The 19,461-nt window shown below is 43.1% G+C and overlaps 1 protein-coding gene across 4 annotated transcripts in view; it reads right to left on the bottom strand.

Annotated features, from left to right (window-relative positions):
• TRPV1 (transient receptor potential cation channel subfamily V member 1) overlaps positions 1 to 19,461 on the bottom strand; it is a 460,649-nt gene that overhangs the window by 369,347 nt on the left and 71,841 nt on the right. Inside the window, exon 1 of one of the 4 annotated variants that reach the window (XM_085649324.1) lies at positions 17,852 to 17,975. The exons of the other annotated variants lie outside the window; for them this stretch is intronic. The gene's annotated coding sequence lies outside the window, so the exon portion shown is untranslated. Of the gene's footprint in view, positions 1 to 17,851; positions 17,976 to 19,461 lie in introns of those variants that run through there. 4 annotated transcript variants of the gene reach the window in all.

Here is a 19,461-nt window from a genome sequence, read left to right as displayed (position 1 = left end):
CCACAACCACACACACACAACCACAACCACATAGACAACCACAACCACACACACAAACAACCACAACCACACACACACACAACCACACACACAACCACACACAAAACCACAACCACACACACAACCACACATACAACCACACACACACACAACCACACACACAACCACACATACAACCACACACACAACCACACACACAACCACACACACAACCACACACAGCCACATACACACACACACACAACCACACACACACACAACCACACACACAAACACACACACCACCACACACACAACCAAACACACAACCACACACAACCACACACAACCACACACACAACCACACATCCACACACACACACACAACTACCACACGCACACACAACTACCACACACACACACAACCACACACACAACTGCACCCACACACAACCACGCACACAACCACACACACAACCACACACAACCACACACACAACCAAACACAACCACAACCATACACACAACCACACACACAACCACACACACAACCACACACACAACCACAACCACACACAAAACCACACACACAACCACACACATAACCACACACACAACCACAACCACACACACACACAACCACACACACAACCACACACAACCACTCACACAACCACACGCACAACCACACACACAATCACACACAATCACAACCACACACACAACCACACACACACAACCACACACACACACACCCACACACAACCACACATAAAACCACACACACAACCACACACACAACTGCAACCACACACACAACCACACATACAACCACACACACAACCACACACACACACAACCACACACACACACACAACCACAAACACACAACCACACACACAACCACACACACACATAACCACATACACACACAACCACAACCACACACACACACACAAAACCACACACACAACCACACACACAACCACACACAACCACACATCCACACACACACCCACAACTGCACCCACAACTGCACCCACACCCACAACCACACACACACACCCACACATACAACCACACACACAACCACACACAACCACACACACACAACCACACACACACAACCACACACAACCACACACACACAAACACACAACCACACAACCACACAACCACACACACACACAACCACACACACAACCACACCAAGCATTGGCATAGCCAATAGGTCTCGCCTTTGGGACCTTATAAGTGTTTAGCCATGCAACAGTTGATGTGGTTGCACCAAAGATATTGTGCTGCATAACTAAATACTTAGAAGGTCCCAAAAGCGAGACCTATTGGCTATGCCAATGCTTGTTTGTCAGGGCGGCGGATGAAATTTGAAAGTGATAAGGTAGAAAGAACCAACATGTATTTCTCTTTGTGAGAAAACAAGTTTGTTACTTCCAATGGGCTTATAATTCCAGCTTGACCTTATGGGCATCAATGTAGCCATGCCGGATGCATCTTCTAAAGTACGGTTTCAATGTGTGCAGCAGGGAAAGTAAACAAAATGTGCGACAGGGTTTCAATGCATGCAGCCAAGGAAAGTAAACCAAAACAAGCTCCACACAAAAGAAGAAGGACACGGTATATCGGCTACGGGAACTGATATGAGCCTCTTTTTAAGATATATTAAATACAAGAGATTTCAAAAACACAGCACAAGCGCGGTGCAGGCGAACCCTTAAAAGCATCAATTGGGGATATCTAGTTGCATCAGACTAGGACAAAGTCACAAGTTCAGGCAAACCGCGAGGAGTTTGGGCCAGCCCAATTAGGGCCGTTGAACAAAAGTACCTAAAATTCTGGTTGCGGAGCATTGCCTAGTCCCACATTGAGGATGCGTCGCACAGCGACGTTTTCTAGGAGCTTCACAGCTGCGATGTGAGGTCCAGCGTCGTAGTCGAGGATGTCTTCGATGAGGGGCTTCCGATGTGATGAATTCTCTCGAAATGCGTTGCGCACCGTCTGGTTCTGAAGAAGCTGCGGGGTTTGTGATGTGGAGTCCTGCATCGTAGTGGAGGGATTCCGTCGACAAGGGGCTTGGGAAGCGAAGGCCTAAGTCGAGGATGTCTCACACAGCGGCACTTCCTCGAAGGCTGCGGATGGCAATGCAAAGTCCCATGCTGGAGACGAACCACAGTGGTCCCGATGCAGAATTTGGAGCTACCTGTCCCTCTCTTGCTCCGGGTATAAAGCCTGTTGATGAAAAAAAGAATGATGGTGGGCCCAGCCTGCACCCACCAGCTCGAACTAAGCACTTATTTCCGTGGTAGCAGCTCCATCAGACTTTTTGGTGCACTCTTGGGGCTCCTTTGTAGTGGCTACAGATAACTGTGGAACGGATGAACACAGACTAACCACCTCCCGAGATGCACAGTAAGGAAAACTATTACTAAGTAGCAAATGTGACTTACTGGGAGATATAATGCTGGTTAACTATGTATACATTTTGAAATATTCTTATGCGTCGCAGTCTAATTATATAGGCATGAATGTTCCTACTGACTCGTGATAAACCCACTGAAAGCATCACACATGGCAATGAAGAGGTCATTACTGATTGGGAGCTAAGCGTGCACGACTTGATCTCAGTAAACAGCCTTTCTTCATGGTTAGTCTGCTCTGTGCTAGCCTCGAGGATCCAGTAACCATCTGAGTTAGTGCCCTTTATTTGGTAGACTTATGTTCGCACTTCCATCAATTCATGGGCTGCCAGAACGTATCTCAAGATGCCTACATAAATGACATAAGGAACGTGACTCAGGGCAAACAGGGCTATAATCTATGATTCTCAATCTGAAGGTTAGAGCAGTCTGGCTTTTGCTATTCTCTTTTTTGCTGGATAGTGCACCAATTTTTGGTCATCACATCTTTGCATCCATCCCCCGATGTGGGTTGCAGAAGTATCTGGTTTAATCATGGGGGAATACCTGTTGCCATTTTCCATCCGAATTTTTACTGCTACTGACGCATCCATTTTTATCGTGCAATACTAACAGATTTGATATCAGAACCCTTATTATCTATGGACTGCTCAAAGAAGCGCCTTGTGTGCACGTGTCCCTATTGGTTTCGTGCATGCATTATATATGCTTTATTGTAATGGTATTCATATAGCCCTTCCTACCCCTTAGAAGGCAATGAGGCTGTTTATGGTGGGTAGTATGCTACTCCATTATTTTTGGAAATGTGTTTGTTACTGGGTTTGTCTTGTGCTCTGAGGAAACAGTTTGCATAATTTCCTTCAATTTGTAGTGATGTATTAAGTTAATAGGAGTTAGGTGTATATATTAGAGTGTGTTCATGCAAGATGAAACAAGCATTTGCAATGCAATAGGTCTCACATTTGCGAGAGTTTAAGCTATTGGCATTGTAAATGACAATGCCTTTTATTAATCAGTTATGATAATTAACATAGATATCATAAATAAAATGCATTGTCAGTTAAAATGCCAATTGCTCAAACTCTTGTAAACGCGAGACCTATTTCACTTCAAAGAAGCTGCTTGGAAAGTGAAAGCGTGCATGGAGTGCAGAATGTTGCTGAATGTTGCAGGAAAGCATGTTGTGCCTGCAGTAGGAGAAACTCATTAAATGAAATAGTGCTTATAGACTAAATAAGACATACTGTGTAACAAAAGAAGTAAAAGGGTCTGTCCTCATGGGAGGTTACAAATGAAGATAAGGCGGTACTAAGGAGGGACTAACAAGCATATTACAAAATCAGAAGCCAGCATTTACAAAGGACAATGACACAAGCCAATGAAAAATATGGGCGGAGAGTGGGCGGAGCTTCAAGTCCATACTCAAATACAGCATGCCTTGCAGAGCAGTGCATACGCTGTCTAGGCTCCACCTAAAAATGATGGAGGAGATTAGATATTGTGACATTGCAAGGGTGGTTACACAGAAGGAGAAATTGTTATTTATGGGAGCCAGATGAGTAGCTAGGACAGAAAAGGTTAGGTATTGCGGGAATTGTTACTCAGAGGGAGAGTTCATGATCTGGAAGGAGGAGTATGATTAGTTTACTGAGGTATAGTGGAGGGAAAAGTACAGACATGTACTCTCAGAGGTACTAAAGGAGACAGAGAAGGGAGTGTAACAAGAGTATCATTTAAATCGAAAGATAGGAAGCTGTCATTCAGGATAATTTTCACGCACTGTTTTTTTTTTTTAGGAAAGTGAGATAGAATGCAATCTGAGGAAGTATATAAGGTGTAAAAAAAACTGAAAGTTACTTACCTGTGGGCAGGTGATGCATGGTAATATATGTATTTGTTTGTTCTTTCTAGTCTTACTACTGTCCGTTTTTTACATGCATACTGAACATTATTGTAACTTAGTACTTGTTTTTTTTAATATGAGGTAATGAGCTATGTTCTATGTATTTATAATGGGCCCCTTAGGTTTGTCGGGTAAGGTTTTGAGGAGAGTACGGTCCCTAGGATTTGCCCTGCTCACTCCGTTTATATTTGTTTGAAATATGTGTGCCTGTATGTATGTTTGGTTGGTGTATGTATGTTAATTGTCATATTGATTTGTAGAGCGCACTGTTACTCTCAAGGGATGTTCTGGCACTGAAAAGCATGGTCCTTCGTTAGCGGTAAAACTAAGAGAAGATCTGTCTGTGTTTATGGATATCTAGAGGTGTGCCTGGTGACTGCATAGTGTGTTGCTCTGTCGTTGCTAAAAGGTCTGACTTTGAACTGAAAATGCAAGTAAGCCGGAGCTATTGGCTTTGCCAGTGCTTGTTTTGTTTTCACTTTGTCATTCTTCCATAGCCATTGGCCATGTTAAACAGGTAGGAATAACCCAAAATGCCATCTATGCATCATGATACATACATGTGCACAAGTCGTAATGCATAAGTGCAAATGCATCACAAAACATGCACACATATGCACCGTCGTGAAACATGCACGCGTATGTTCTGGGCATGCCAGGGCCAATGCAAAGAAACACTGTCAAAGGCAGCAGGTCTGCATCCTCCTTTTAAAGGTGAGACCTATTGGCTTTGCCAAAACATGTTTGTTCTGTTTTCGCAATGCAGCATGCTTTTTTTAAAGCAAATTTAGCAGGGCAGGACTGGCCGTAGCGGGCATCGAGTATTTGCCCAGGAGGCCGGAAGGGTGGGGACTGGTTGTGCAGCAGTGGGAGCTGGTTTTGTTACTGGGGGCCGGTTTTACAGCAACCCCCAGTAACAAAAGCAGCAGTTCTTCACACTTGAACCCCCATCCAGGGGGGTGGTCTGACAAAATTGCTAAGGCTGCTTTGGATTCCCAGTCCAACCCTGGAAATTAGTGAGGACTCAAAATGCAAGCGAGGCCCATTGGCTATTCCAATGTTTATTTATTTTCTTGTAGTACTCAGTGAGAACATACGTGTTTTCTTCCTCTCTTCCCTGTGAATTGCTTCTCCTCTCTTATTCACTCCACCACATTTTCTGTGTTGCTCGGCACTCCTCATAGGTATTTATTTCTCCATCTTCAGCTTTAAAACATTTTTTTTTATTTTAGCCCCCTTTTAATTCTCTCCTACCTCATTATCTTCCCATTGTTGCTCCACAAAGTTAGGGATGAACCTGAATTTGGGACCTGTTCAAATCTTCGATTCCTTTCAGGTTTGAGGACAACTACAATATCTCATAGACTGAAAGTGGTATGGTCCATTTGATCAAACATGAGAACATGTCTTGTTTGTTGATGCCCCTCGACTAGTAGATTTTCCACAAAACTTTGCAGGCCAGGGGGTAGATGAGGGAGTTTCTGAGGTTATGTTGCACAAGCACTGAAACTTGTGGTCCAAAGTCCACATGAGTGAAATTAAGGGTACATAGCAGTGAGGTAACAGGGAATCTACAGCTACCTGGAAGACGGAACTTGGCGAACCATACATACAAACATTGGTGTCTTAACTATTCCAAAATGACTGCGGTTCACTTTGTGGTGAATAGAGATCATACCTACCCAAGATGGCGACCAGGTTCCTATTCAGGGTCACAGTAGGCAGAACAGTATAAGAGGCTACACTTCCAGATGGACTTCTCTGGGCAACTATGCATTTTAGTGAGCTCCTATGGTGTTTGTTTTAGTAGGCACTCAGCTTCTCCTTCACTTCACTTTTGTTGTTTTCTTGAGTTCCTATGGATAGTTTGCCTTATGTAGGTATTGTTAGCTGCCTTTGCTACTTACCGCTCGCTTTACCTGACTCAGCTAGATTCATCTAAGAATCTTTGAGTTCACCTGTTGGTGACGGTCCCAAAGTCTCCAGGTGGTGAGTTACAATAAAAATTCTACATGTCTAACATTGTACACCTATCTAGATTTCTAACACCTGGAGACCTATTGGAATATTATTGTGAATTGCCTTTTGCTTACAGGTGGTGAACATGAGTTATTCCAGTGTTTCTCCCTTCCCTTCTCTGCAAATTCTTTAGGACTTTATTCCAAGTGCTTGATTTGACAATATATGTACCAACAGTCCTATGATTCAGGAAGGCTTCAGTCTATCTGCTTGGATTTAATTCCTACCTAAAGTAGTAACACCCTTTGTGTAATTTTTTACATAATTTATGCATATATTATTTTAGAGCTCTGCAACTGCAATTTGCTACCAGGTCGCTACTTTCGTAAAACATGATTTTGTGCACATTTTATTCTTTTATTTTATTTACCATTCCTAAATAGGCATCTATTATCTTATAATGGTAAATAGAAAAAATGGCGGTGGTGATGCGTTCACTAGACATGTATGTGCATGTACGCATCAATGCGCTTTTTTCACTTTTTTGGTTTTAACAATGCTATTCGGCAACAGTAAAGAACAATTTTGATCGCATTTTGACGATGTGTAATGGCATCAGCAAAAAAGCATTAGCACAGTCAATTGGTCCTCCTTGCTTTTAAAAAGGGGGACCAATTGTCTTTGTCAGTGCTTGTTAAGTAAAGAGACAGATAGAAGAATAGGGAGGAAAGACTTTGACTCAGGAGCAGTGAACTGAAATAGACAAGGAAGCTATCACATCATAAGCGAGGGGCAGACCCAAAGATAACTTTGAGATATATTGGATACAATCGATATGCTTTCCATCACACTGCTAAAGGTGCCTATAGGCTAGATATGGTAACAGCCTGTAACTGTAAGAGTCATGCATGGTATACAAGGCAGATACTTGGAAACACTTTCAAGTACAGTTTTCTAACATGATTTTCAAAGAGATTATCAGCCTCAGCTGCAATGGTTGCCTTTGCATGAAGCAGCAAACTTCTAGAGGGGCTTATTCACATACTGTCATAATAATGGTAGAGGGGGAAATGGGCATGAGTAAAGGTCAGGCTTTAAATACACAGGATTCTCTGGCTAAAATAGTCAGAAAACAAGGATAAAGAGTTTATTCTAAAATCCGGCTTTTTTTCTACATCTTCCCTCTTATGAGGCAAAAAAACTGAAACCGCGAAAGATTATTAAGGACTGGGGTGCTGATGGACGAGATGCTTCGTAATTCTAACCCAGTGCGATTAAGCCGAAATCCTAAACTTGTAGGTTTTGTGTCACATAGAGTAGCACTATACAAGACTCCATTTCTATTTGTCTGATAATCAAAGAAGAATAGAATTCCTTACCCCATCTTACACATATTACACCATATGCACACCTATCCCTAACCTCTAAGAAAAATCCTAATTCTTGGGGAATTTGACCGCACCTGCGACACATGACATAACCTACTTTTCACCCCATCATTGCATGAGGTGTGTAGCAACCTAATTAAAGCCTCAAAACATTCTAGTCAAGTGATTGTGTTTTCCACAAATTAAGTCTTTGTTCATTGTCTTTAAGTATTATATTTCCTCACCATTTTAATCTCCATTTATCACCTTTGTCTGTTGCATGGTGTTCCATCACTTAAAGAAGGAACTCTTGTCCAACAAAATGAAAGACAACATGTCAACATGTAGAGACACTCCCTTCGCCTCTGCATAAGAAGGAACCTCACCTCAAGTACATCTACTTCTGCCATGCCTGTAGCAGGGTGCCACACTCCCTGGATCAAGCTTCACTCATGGCCCTCATCATTCAGATGGTGCTTCAATCCTGTCCCAGAGGATTAACCACAGGCTATCAGTGGCAGCAGACAACACTTAATAGATACCTGTATGTAGGAGGATAGTTTATGTCAAGGACAGTAGATTCAACTTTATCAAGTAAGATGAACTGCACAGAATTCCCTAGAGCAAGAGCCACTCATGGTCTCATTTGCAGAACCGCACTGAAGGTAAAGAACCAACATGTCAACAGGAGCAGAAAATACTGTTGATGCTGGACAATTTTTCGTCGCTAGGACAAGACATTTTTTTATACATGGTTATAGAGGGTACTAAATTTCCTGGAGCAGTCTCCACTAATGGGCTTATCTGTCAAATGACACCTCTTTACTTGAGGAAGAGATTTATGTCCCACAGGATCTAAGACAACATGTCAACAGGAGCAGAAAACACCCTGGTACCTGCATGTAAGAAGATATCTAATTTCTAGATGAAGCCATCCCCCTCTGTGCAGTCTGATGTTTAGCATCATATCACCTGGAAAGAGAAAACTTTCAGGTATTTATGTAGTCTCTATATGACCTTCTTTACCACAGATGGCATTGCCAGCAGCTCCCTGATTTACGCCCTCAGAGCTCTAGTCCCACACGCCATTCCTCTTCCCCATTTTCCCTGTAGATCCGTCTATATCACCATCTCCATCCTTTGCATTCCCTGTTGGGAGCCCTTGTAAACTGAAATTTACAGTCAAAAATGCCTGCAACATGCACAACCTTATTTCATACCAAAGATTTAACTTTCTGGCTTTCACCGAGATGTGTTCAGTAACTCCTCCGCAGCTGACAAAGCTGATCTCCTTCCTCCAAATCACAGTATTTTATAGAAAAATAGTGAACAGGGATGAGGTGGCATTCTGAGTTTCAGGTATCTTTAAGTTAACAACATTACTTCACCTACCAACTCCCTAGCTTGTGCTCTAGTCACCGCCCACCCAAGAAATAGCTCCCTATCGTCCAATATGATATCTGAGATGTTGCCCAACATGTTCTAATGCTCTCAGACCAAGTCAACATTACGGGCAACATAAACAACTAGGATCCTTCCAAGGCATATTACCAGAACCTAATCAATGATGTGGACATTTTTGCCCTTACCCAGTTGGTCAAAGAAGCAACACAAGATGGAGGCCATCACCTTGGATTCCTGTTTTCAGCACTAGAGTTTCACTTCCTTGATATCTATTGGTTATTATTATCAGACCACTTCCTGGTCAAATTCTCAATCAACAACATGATAGTCAGAGGATCCATGACTCCATAAAACATGGGCCCTTCATGATGTAATTTTTGAACATTTGATCTCAAAGTTTACCAAAGCACATGATCCCCTTTCTCCCTCTTCTTCAGGAAATTTTCCTGAAAGACTAACAAATGTTATACTGACAAGCCTGCTGCAACTGAAGCACCAAGTTAAAATGCTAGAACAACAGATCAAACCCCAAATTCTTTAGTGCATAGCACGCCATGTCCATTCCAGAAGCTACAAATCTTCAAGGGCAAAAAGAAATACTATCAGTCCTGCATCACTAAATCTTCCAAATGTCGCAAGGTACCTTTCCACACCTTTAAGGTGTTGGTGTCTTCCAGTGCCTCCACCAACATGCCTTCATCATCATCGGACCTATGCAATAACCTCCTGTCATTGTGTCGTTCGTTCTCAATAAAATGTACTCTATGAGTGCCCGTACTGTTGCAATCATACAGTGTCACATAATGCTAATCTCCCATTCTTTTTAGTGCAAGCAATCTGAGTTTTTCACCAATTCTAAATATGAAATTAGGAACATCTTGTCTTGAAACAATTTTCTCCATCTTGGTTTATCACCAATGCCAAACTCATTACATTCGTCCTCCCATTACTCTTACTGATCACCACCAACCTCCTTAACGGCACCTTAGCCATCAGGTTTATCCCCCTGTTTTTCAAACATGCAATCATTACATCAGTTTTAAAGGATATCTTAACCAATTAAAGACCTAATGTGGGCTCCCATATGCTGGTGAGAGGATTGATACCACTCTATTGAACATCAGGGAAGAGCTCATTTGTGCCCATGTCCAAGGTTATCCTGTGTACTGATCCTACTTGATCTCTTTGCTACCTTCAACCCCATTAAACACCAATTGCTCACTTCAGCTGGCATCAGCAGTACTGCACTACTATGGTTCACCTCCTTTTTGCATAAACATACACATCAATTAAAAGTGGGACTATTCCACTAAAGAGCAGCTGACATTATCTTTGGCATGTCACATGGCTCACCTTGCCTCTCATTCTAGTGGCCCAAGCAGCCATCCATTATCCCTTAGAATAGGGTAATAAGTAAATGCAGTTGACGCCCGGCACCATCTAAAACTGGAAGATGACCATGACAACCTTACTAATCTATCTCATTGCCTCATATTCAAAATTGAATGGAGAACGGGCAATGCTTTAATTTCCACAATACTGAAATACAGCTCTTTGGCCCAGTAAGTTCCACCCCCTTCCTTTTCTCTTGGCCTGAAGATCAGGGTACCCCTCTGCCTCTGTGAATGAAGCATGCAATCTGGGTGTGATCTTCAATGGTGATCTCTCATCACCTAGCCCCAAATAAATTGCCCTTACATCTATTGATAGGGACCTCCACACATTTTTACTTGATAAATGCCTTCACGTCACAGAAGCATAATTGATGACTAGCCAACTAAAATTCGACACAGTAAACACCAGAGATCCTGATATGGAGACAGTGCCACAAACAGCATCATACACGTAAATAGAACAAAGAACTTGATGTCCCATGAGCCACATCACGAGAAGTGAGGAACCTCAGAGTAACCATGTCCTTGGACCTGTCCCCGATACCACATGTTACCAAGCTCCCCAGGAGCACCTTCTACACACTGAAAACAATGAGTCACATCATTCCATGTATAATGACAAAATCTACAAGCTAGTTTCACCTCTGTGGTCTCCATGTTGGATTTTGGCAACAACCTATAACTAGGAGCTCTTCTCCTCTGTCTGCACCCAAGTGAACACATGGCACCAGTCTGGCAACTGTTAATCGATTACAGGGACCTCTTGAAAAAGGGACATTAACTTAAAAGCTGAAGTTCAAATGAATCTCACAATTCTCACAAAACAGGGTGCTGCTCTATGTTTGAGTTTAGCCCTGGGGATCTCTGTACCCACTTAGGGAAAGAAATCTTTTATATATTACAGCTCCAAGCAGTAAAACTCTGGAGCTCCTTACCCAGAAAGATATAGAGCAGAGCATAATGAAGCATGTGAAATGAAAAACATGAGGTGAAAACCTGACTGTTTCTGAGATAAACCTCAGACTACTAATCCTAGCAAACTGAGCCTGGACATGCAACCTAAGGCAAGATTATGCACGGTGACAGAAACCAATGCCTGTAGGCAGCTGCTGATGACAAGATGACAGAAATAGGTAAGCTACCTGTATCAGAAGCACCTATCCTCCATCCTACTATTGAGTAACTATACCAATCTGCCACCTCCAACTATGTAATCATGTTATGGTCCTTATGACCTCCACATTATAACTAACCACTTGTTAACAATTAGACAATGTCTAATGTCTCCTACTGTGGCGGCCCCTGGGGATTTATGCCCTCTGGTCATGTCTCCCACTCTTAAAAACAAGCTTCTACAATTTAGGCCACTGGAAAGAGATCATTCTGCCGGCCCGCTTCTTGAGCTGCAAATTGGGCTCACCGCTTGATCCTTGCAGTCGCCCACATTCTGAGAAAGTTTGCAGAAAGCATTGGCTCAACTTATCTCAGCCTCTTCAACTCCTCTCTTCAGAAGGGCATTTGTGAAAAAAGGCCAACAATATCCCCCTTCTAAAAAAGCCTATGGCTCATAGCTTGTGCCTCTCCAATTTCAGACCAATCTCTCCTCCCAGCAGACTAAAAAATCCTAGATTCCATTGTCAAACAACAGCTAGTGTAGTTCGTTGAAACTCACAATCTTTTTCACCCTTCTCAATCTGGGTTCTGGGCATGCCGCATTAAGAAGACGGTTCTGCTTGAAATCACAAATTCAATCAAGCTGAATTGGATCAGGGCCAGGAAGCTGCCTTATTTTTCTTAAACCAATGCTCGGCATTCAATACCGTTTCCCACGATATTCTGCTTCAACGCCTGACTGATATTGGTGTGGGCTGTTTGGCCTTGTAGGTGCTTAGATCTTTTTTGAGCAGTAGAGAAGTCAGTCTGGATGAAACCTTACTTCTCACCAGCTACGATGCTTAAGTGTGGAGTTTTGTGAGATATCAGCATTACGCCCTACATTGTTTAACCTTTACATGTCCCCTCATACTCGCCTAGTGGTATCATTCTGTATTAAGACAATTTCCTATGCTGATGGTACCTAGCTTCTCTTTTCTTATGAGGGTGCTTCGGACTAAGCTAGGTAATATTTTTCTGTCTGTGTAAGAACTGTCTTCAACTCGTTGAAAAGAATTCCTTTGTAATGTAATACAGAGAAGACGGTAATCCTTCTCTTTGGGCCCATCTATCTTCTGGTTGGTTGGGATGTTCGCCTACGGGTGGTCCCACCCCTCTGCCACCCATAGCCACTGCAAGAAACTTGGATATTGTATTTGATGAACATCTCTCCTTTAAACGCCAAATCTCCTCAGTTGTGAGGGTGTGCTTTTGGTTAATTAAGGCCCTGAAAAAAATATTAATCTTACTTCCCTGGTAAGCCCAGAAAATAGTTGTTCAAGCATCCATTCTCTAGATTGGACTATGCCAATGTTGTATACCTTGGTCTCCCAGCATTTCTGATTCAAAGACTGCAGGCAGTTCAGAACACAGCAGCGATTCTCCTATTCCATATTTCCAGGCGCACTCATAAAGCCGCCTTCTTAAAAAAGCTTCACTGGCTCCTGGTCAATAGCAGAATCACTTCAAACTTTTTACTGCTTGCTCACCGTGCTTTGCATGGAGTAGGTACCCTCTATCTGACAAAGAGAATCCTGCAGAACTCTCCCGGCAGGGCTTTTTGTTCTGCGAAGGCCCAATTGATTGCTGTCTCACACTTTAAGGGATCCATGCATGGGAGTTCCTCTTTTTCTGTGGGTGTCTTCTATCTTGAATTAGTTACCAGTCCACCACAGAAATACTTCAGATGAGACTGTTAACCGCAAACACCTGAAAACATACCTTTTCAGCCTCTAGAGCCTACCTCTCCTGTAAGCACGAGAGCGCCGGGACACTCTCCAAGTAGCCAAGTGCAGAACAAGATCTCTCATCCATTCAAAGAAGTCTACTATACATTGCTTAGCAATGACGGGCTTTATAACAGAACACACCTCCAGGTCCTAACTAGCCAAATATTCTGATCCTTACTTGAGTTCTAATAGTTGAGGATCTATAAGAAGAACTGTATAAGGACCGACTGTAACCCAGTCCATCCTGCTAGATTCTCTGACTCTCTCCTCTGTCTGTGAGCCAAGTCTGTGTGGGGTTTTCCTGCTAGAGTCAACATATAAATTTGGACCCAAAATATAAATAAATCATAAATATCATAATGGAACCTGCAGAGCTAATCACAGATGCCAGTACACTACGAACCATAAACTACACGTCTATCTTTCACGACTCTCATCCCTCCCACTACTAAGCGCTTAGTCCCAAGTCAGGTTAAGAGCACCTCCATGGTCACTCGCACAACACGACAATGCTTCTCACATTGCCTGAATACAAAGACAACACACTTCTGACCACACCGCCTGCACAGGGTACCAAGTTACACTCACGGGTAAGTGCATCACTGCACATAGGGGAAGTACATGCTACATAAATGCTAGAATACATTTCAACACAATTGACTATATTTGGCAGTAGGTTATCATGTGTGAATGGTTCGAATATTCACAAGATAAGTTGTTCCTTGTACATCACCACAAATAATCAATTGGTACTCACCGTTGCATTTTGATAGTTTTGGCACTGCTGTTGCTGGAAGGGTTTTGATGTGAGTACTCGATTGACTCACCCACCGTTTAGGTATGCACGGTTCAAAACATATGCTTCTCTTTAAGCACAAACATGTCACTTTCAGAGCACCTTGAAGTACAGGCTAGTGAAGGCAGCGCCAGAAGCGGTCTATAGAGTTTCTCTGCTTTCTACCCATGCTTGCCTCAAACCTGCTCCACCGATGGACACAGCTTTCATAGTTCCTGCAAGTGGGGGTGTGGGGTACTGCAGCCCTCCCAACATAAGACTGCTGTAGTTCAGAAGGTGAATGAATAATAAAGATGCCTTTTGTGTTTTTTCTTGACACATTAGTTGTTCTTTCAAAGACAGAGGTCAAATGTCAGGTATGTCTGGAAATGTGATGTTTATTCTTTTAACATGGAAATCGGAGGTTATTTTTCTTGAAATGCAAAGTGAAATGATGTTGTTCGGCAATCATGCTGGAGTACCGGGAGTAAGAAAGGCTGCAGGATGTATTTTTTTCTAGCACACACATTTTTTTAAATGTCTGTAAATGAACTATAGGAATATTTCATTAGATATTAGCAATTAGGAAAGGACAAATGAAGCATATTTTCATCCTTAGATGTGAATGAAACAGGGCATGATTTAAAGTTTGACGGGCGGGTACTCTGTCAGATACGTGGCGGATGTCCCTTCCGCCTTAATATAAGTGCATTAGGATATACTGAACTTATACTAAGGCGGGATGTCCATCACCTTTGAGATGGAGTATCATGAAGTCCAAAAAACCCTAAATCAGACCCAAAGATTTTAACAGCATCAAAACAAATCAAGACATTTTACTTGGTGCTGCGCTAACTAGTGCTTTAAGTGGGATGAAAAAACTGGGGGGTCTCTCAAAGGGGTGTGGCCAATGTGATTAGGGGCGTGGCTTGAAAAGACCTCAACTAAAAATCTGTGCTTAGCATAGTATGCCACCCAACTTGTATTTTGCTGTTACTGTCATTGCATCCAGATATATGATACAAGTAACATCATACCCACAACAGGTCACTATTGACTTTGTCCATGGTTGTTAGTTGCATAAGATAAAAAGGCAGCAACTATGGCTTTTATATAATATTGAAAAAGCTTCCACTTAAAGCCCTGGTGACACCACAACAATGTTGCTGCTCCTGAGTTTCAAAAAGAGAAGGGAAATCCAGAGAGAAAAAGACTCTCTGTCAAAGATTCCCTTTCCCCTACAATGCTGACCTGGCATGACGTCATTCCGTAACTTCTCCACTAGTGAGAAGTGGGCAGTGTGAGCAGCGCACATCGATGTGCCTGCTGTCACTGAAGTCCAGAAAAACAAGCATTTGCAATGCATTAGGTCTCGCATTTACGCGAGTTTGAGCTATTGACATTGCAAATAACAATGCCTATTGGCATTGTCATTTACAATGCCAATAGCTTTAACTCGTGCAACTGCGAGACCTATTGCATTGCAAATGCTTGTTTTATTTGTGGTATGCTTGTGTGGCATTTAAAGACACATGGTTTTGACTTTATTTCTATGGATTTATATTGATAATGTTGTATTCTGTTGAGATGGTTTGATATAACTACATGGAACTGTCCCTGCATGTGCAACCACCGGCACAAATTAAGCAGCGTTTCGAACATCCCTCATACAAAACGATGTGTACAATGCTATTGAGCCTCTGCTGACAGCCTCTGCATTCAAGCCATTGTTCTGCAGACGGGGTGGCTTCGGATACTGTTGCTGAACAATAATCTGCTTTTAGAAAACTGGGATTCGTCTTCTTATGCGGCATAAAGGGAGGATTGAAATTTCCTATGGCACCGTTTAGAAAAGATTACCCATAAATTGCAAGTGGTGTTGGCGGAGATATAAAACGTTTTATCTACCAAACTCACAGGCCAGACCACTGCTTGACGGCCAGCACCGGGGCCTGCCACAAGCCCGTGATGCGTCACAAAATGGAAGCCGAGCCCGCCTGCACGTGACATGCCGGTTCTCAGTCAGTGTGAAGCCGACGTGAGGTTCGAGGAGGGGGCAAGGAGACCATTCTTCAAGCACAGCTGTCGGGTCCTTTGCATAACCAACACAACATCGACCAAGGCACAGAACCCGCATTCATAGGAATGCAAATTAGCTTGAAGGCCAGCCTGCAACAGGTAGACAGAGTATTGTGTACATTGGCGAGTTGTGTCTGCCTCCACTGAAGCTTCCCTGCGAAGACGCAAGGGTGCAGGCCGACCTAAAATACATTATAAGTCAACAAAAGCAAAGATGTTAGTTATGCATGTTACAATTCTAGCAGAGGTCCGTATCTTTCAAATGTGGCTATTGAGTGAAGAAAATTGAATTTATGGGTGCAATTTTAGTCTAATTGAATATGATTTAAAAGTACTATTTCAACTTCAAATGTATTAAAAGAGAACCCCCCTGCATTCGAAACACACTTTGTTGAAAAACAAGGTTTACAACGTGCAGATAAGGAATTGGAATTGGCTTGCCGCAGAGAGGGGCTTCCAGATAAGGATGTAGGGCCAGGGACAATGGGAGAGCTACAGAGATGCAAGTGGGAACCTGCAGGCTGCCTGCTTTACGCAGGAAGTGGGATAAGGGAGGGGGTGGCAAATGGTGTGCACTTTCGCAGGCGCTTTGATGTCCTCAGTGGCCGCGCGGCTCACTGAGAACATCAAAGCGCCCGCGAAATGTACACGCAGGCTGCCAAATGGTGCGCGCGCCCGGCGCACATGCACTGTAGTTGGGGGGCTGAAAAGCACTCGTTTGCACTTCCAAATCCCCGTTTTCTATAGCTCTCGCCAGAGCAGCGCTAAAGCGCTGGCTCAGGCGAGACCTAAAAACGGACTGCCTGTGCCTGGGCACAAAACAGAGCCCGATAGAGACCCGTTTTGAGGCCCCCTTTAAAAAACTGCCGGTGCTCAGCACCGGTGAGACCCGGCCCACTTAAAGCCCTGGCACTAACAATGAATATTCGCTAAGCCATTTTTCCAAAGATTATTATTTGGGCACTATATCGGCTTACCAATAAAACTGCATGTCTGTGCAGATTTAGTGGCCATTTCAATGGGAACTGAGCTGTTTCTAACTGAGAGTGCTATCACAGTATGCTTTAGGAACATTTTTGCTAAAGTGCGCTGCAACATTATCTCGTTCTTGCTGATTAGGCGTTGCTCATTTGCTATACTTTTCTTTCAGATTTATCATAGTATTGCGTTGCTCTTGTGTCACGACTGGTGTTGCCAAGGCAGCGAGATACTGAAGTCAGATTCGCCAAGCGAGGCAAGGCCCCCTTCCGTGGCCCTGCATTGGTAGGTAAATCTGGAGTAACGCAAGGCAGCGCAAGTTGCTGCCCTGCATTCCTCTGCCCTGGGAAGGTGTTTCCACACATCCACCATTCTGCAACACACTTAGAAAGTGGAAAAAGCCTCAGCAGATTGTGCACCGGCGCATGGAGAGAGCAGGAAGGAGCCATGTAAGGGTAAAATGCCACATTCCTGCCCTCCACCTTTCACGCAGCGCAGCAAATTGACTTGTTTGGTTGCGTTGCGTGAAAGATTGATAAAGTGGCCCTCGGATTTTGCGTGGTCCCTATGACTTCAGTGATGTAGCATTGATAGCAACACCCACACTTTTAAAATGTTCCAGCACCACCGACAGATTTACGCAAGAGTTCTGACGTGGACATTTCAAACTCCTGACGCTTAGCACACATCTCTTACCGACAGAGAAGAGTTGAGATCCGGTGTGAGTGTGTCCGATCTTCGGCGGCTGCAACGGAGTGGAGACAGGCTCCTTAAAAGAAACAGACCTTTCCGTGGGGGTGACCCGCCTATACCACCCTGAAGAGAGGCGTGCCGAAAGCGATCCCCGCCACAATGCACACATCACACTGTGCTCACAAACTCTGTAGACATCATTGTGGACCGCGAGGAATAACGCACCTGTCCCACCAGCATCAAACAAGCAAGAATATACGAGCTAAGTCACAGAGACATAGAGTGACGTTTACAGAGCACGAGCAGCACACACTAATGGTCAGCAGAATGAAATCAATGTACACATGTGAATAATTGATGGCCTGTCCTGGCTTCCGTCTTACTCCCTACATGGCGCGGAATCCATTATGAATGAACACAGCTCCTCCGGGGCCTCTGTTTATGAAAGTCCACCCCGCACAGCAGCACAGGGAGGACCACACGCCTCGAGGAGGAGTGGTACCGCGCAAAGTTGCACACTCTTTGCACGTCACAAAGTCTAATGAGATCTGACACATACAATGAACGCGCCTTTTGCACATGATCTTTACGTGACAAAATGATTAAGGCACACTTTGCATTCGACACTGACAGTAATGGAGTATCTTTAATGTAGAATGCTTACTAAAAGTTGAAAAAAATGCTTTTAAATGTTTAGTTCAAATAAGACCATCCTAGACTAAAAGAAATCAATTAATATAAGTGATTTAAAAATGTTAAATTGATATGGATTAATAAAGTGGCCAATATGTAATGTATAAGCTTCATTGCAACTAAGAGATTTGAAATCTAATGCATATTATACTGCAAGAATGAATATTAGTGATGTGTAGTTTATTTTCAAACATTCTCTTCACGTTATTTCTGAAATCTCAGTCATTATCATGAACCATTTGATAATTCGTCTGCGTAAGTCGTAGAGATATCCTTACTAGTAATCCTCGTGTGTATCATTCTTACACAAGTCAAACAATATTACATTTCCAATCAATGTATATATGTTGCATATAACATAACGTATATTTGTAAAAAGCACGTATCTTGGAGCTGAATAACAGATGTTTATTGTTACCCAACTCAACGATACTCATTTCAGCAACCTCAGATGGATGAAAGGCTGAGTGTACCAACCGGGATTTGAACCTGTGACCATGAGGTCGAACATAGGCTCCTGCAGTGAACACATTAGTCCACTGAGTCACCAGACCCGGTTACACATATGCGCTTTCAAATGTAGGCTATAAATGTATAGTTTCCAGATACATGGTCCAAGTCTCCTCCCCTGGCAACCAGTGCCCTTTTCGTTTTATGCAGGAGCAGAGTTACTCGAGTTTAGGACCTTCCAGACCTCAATGTTTATGGGATTGTAAAAGAGAGTGAGTAGACCTCCTATTAAATCTGAAACTTTGTCTATTCTTTTGTTCATTTTTTCTGCTAGGAGAATTATGAGTACTGCTTGGAAATATGGCATGGCCAGGAATTTAAAGTTTTAAACGAACTTCAGACAAAGGTGTACAAAGCCATTTTTAACCTTCAGAAAAGTGCATCTCCAGCACAGCTCCGTCTGGAATTCG

The sequence above is a fragment of the Triturus cristatus genome, chromosome 3_2, assembly GCF_964204655.1.
Source record: "Triturus cristatus chromosome 3_2, aTriCri1.1, whole genome shotgun sequence".
Taxonomy (NCBI): domain Eukaryota; kingdom Metazoa; phylum Chordata; class Amphibia; order Caudata; family Salamandridae; genus Triturus; species Triturus cristatus.
Note: the sequence above shows the minus strand (reverse complement) of the source record. Positions and strands in the feature narration are given on the sequence as shown.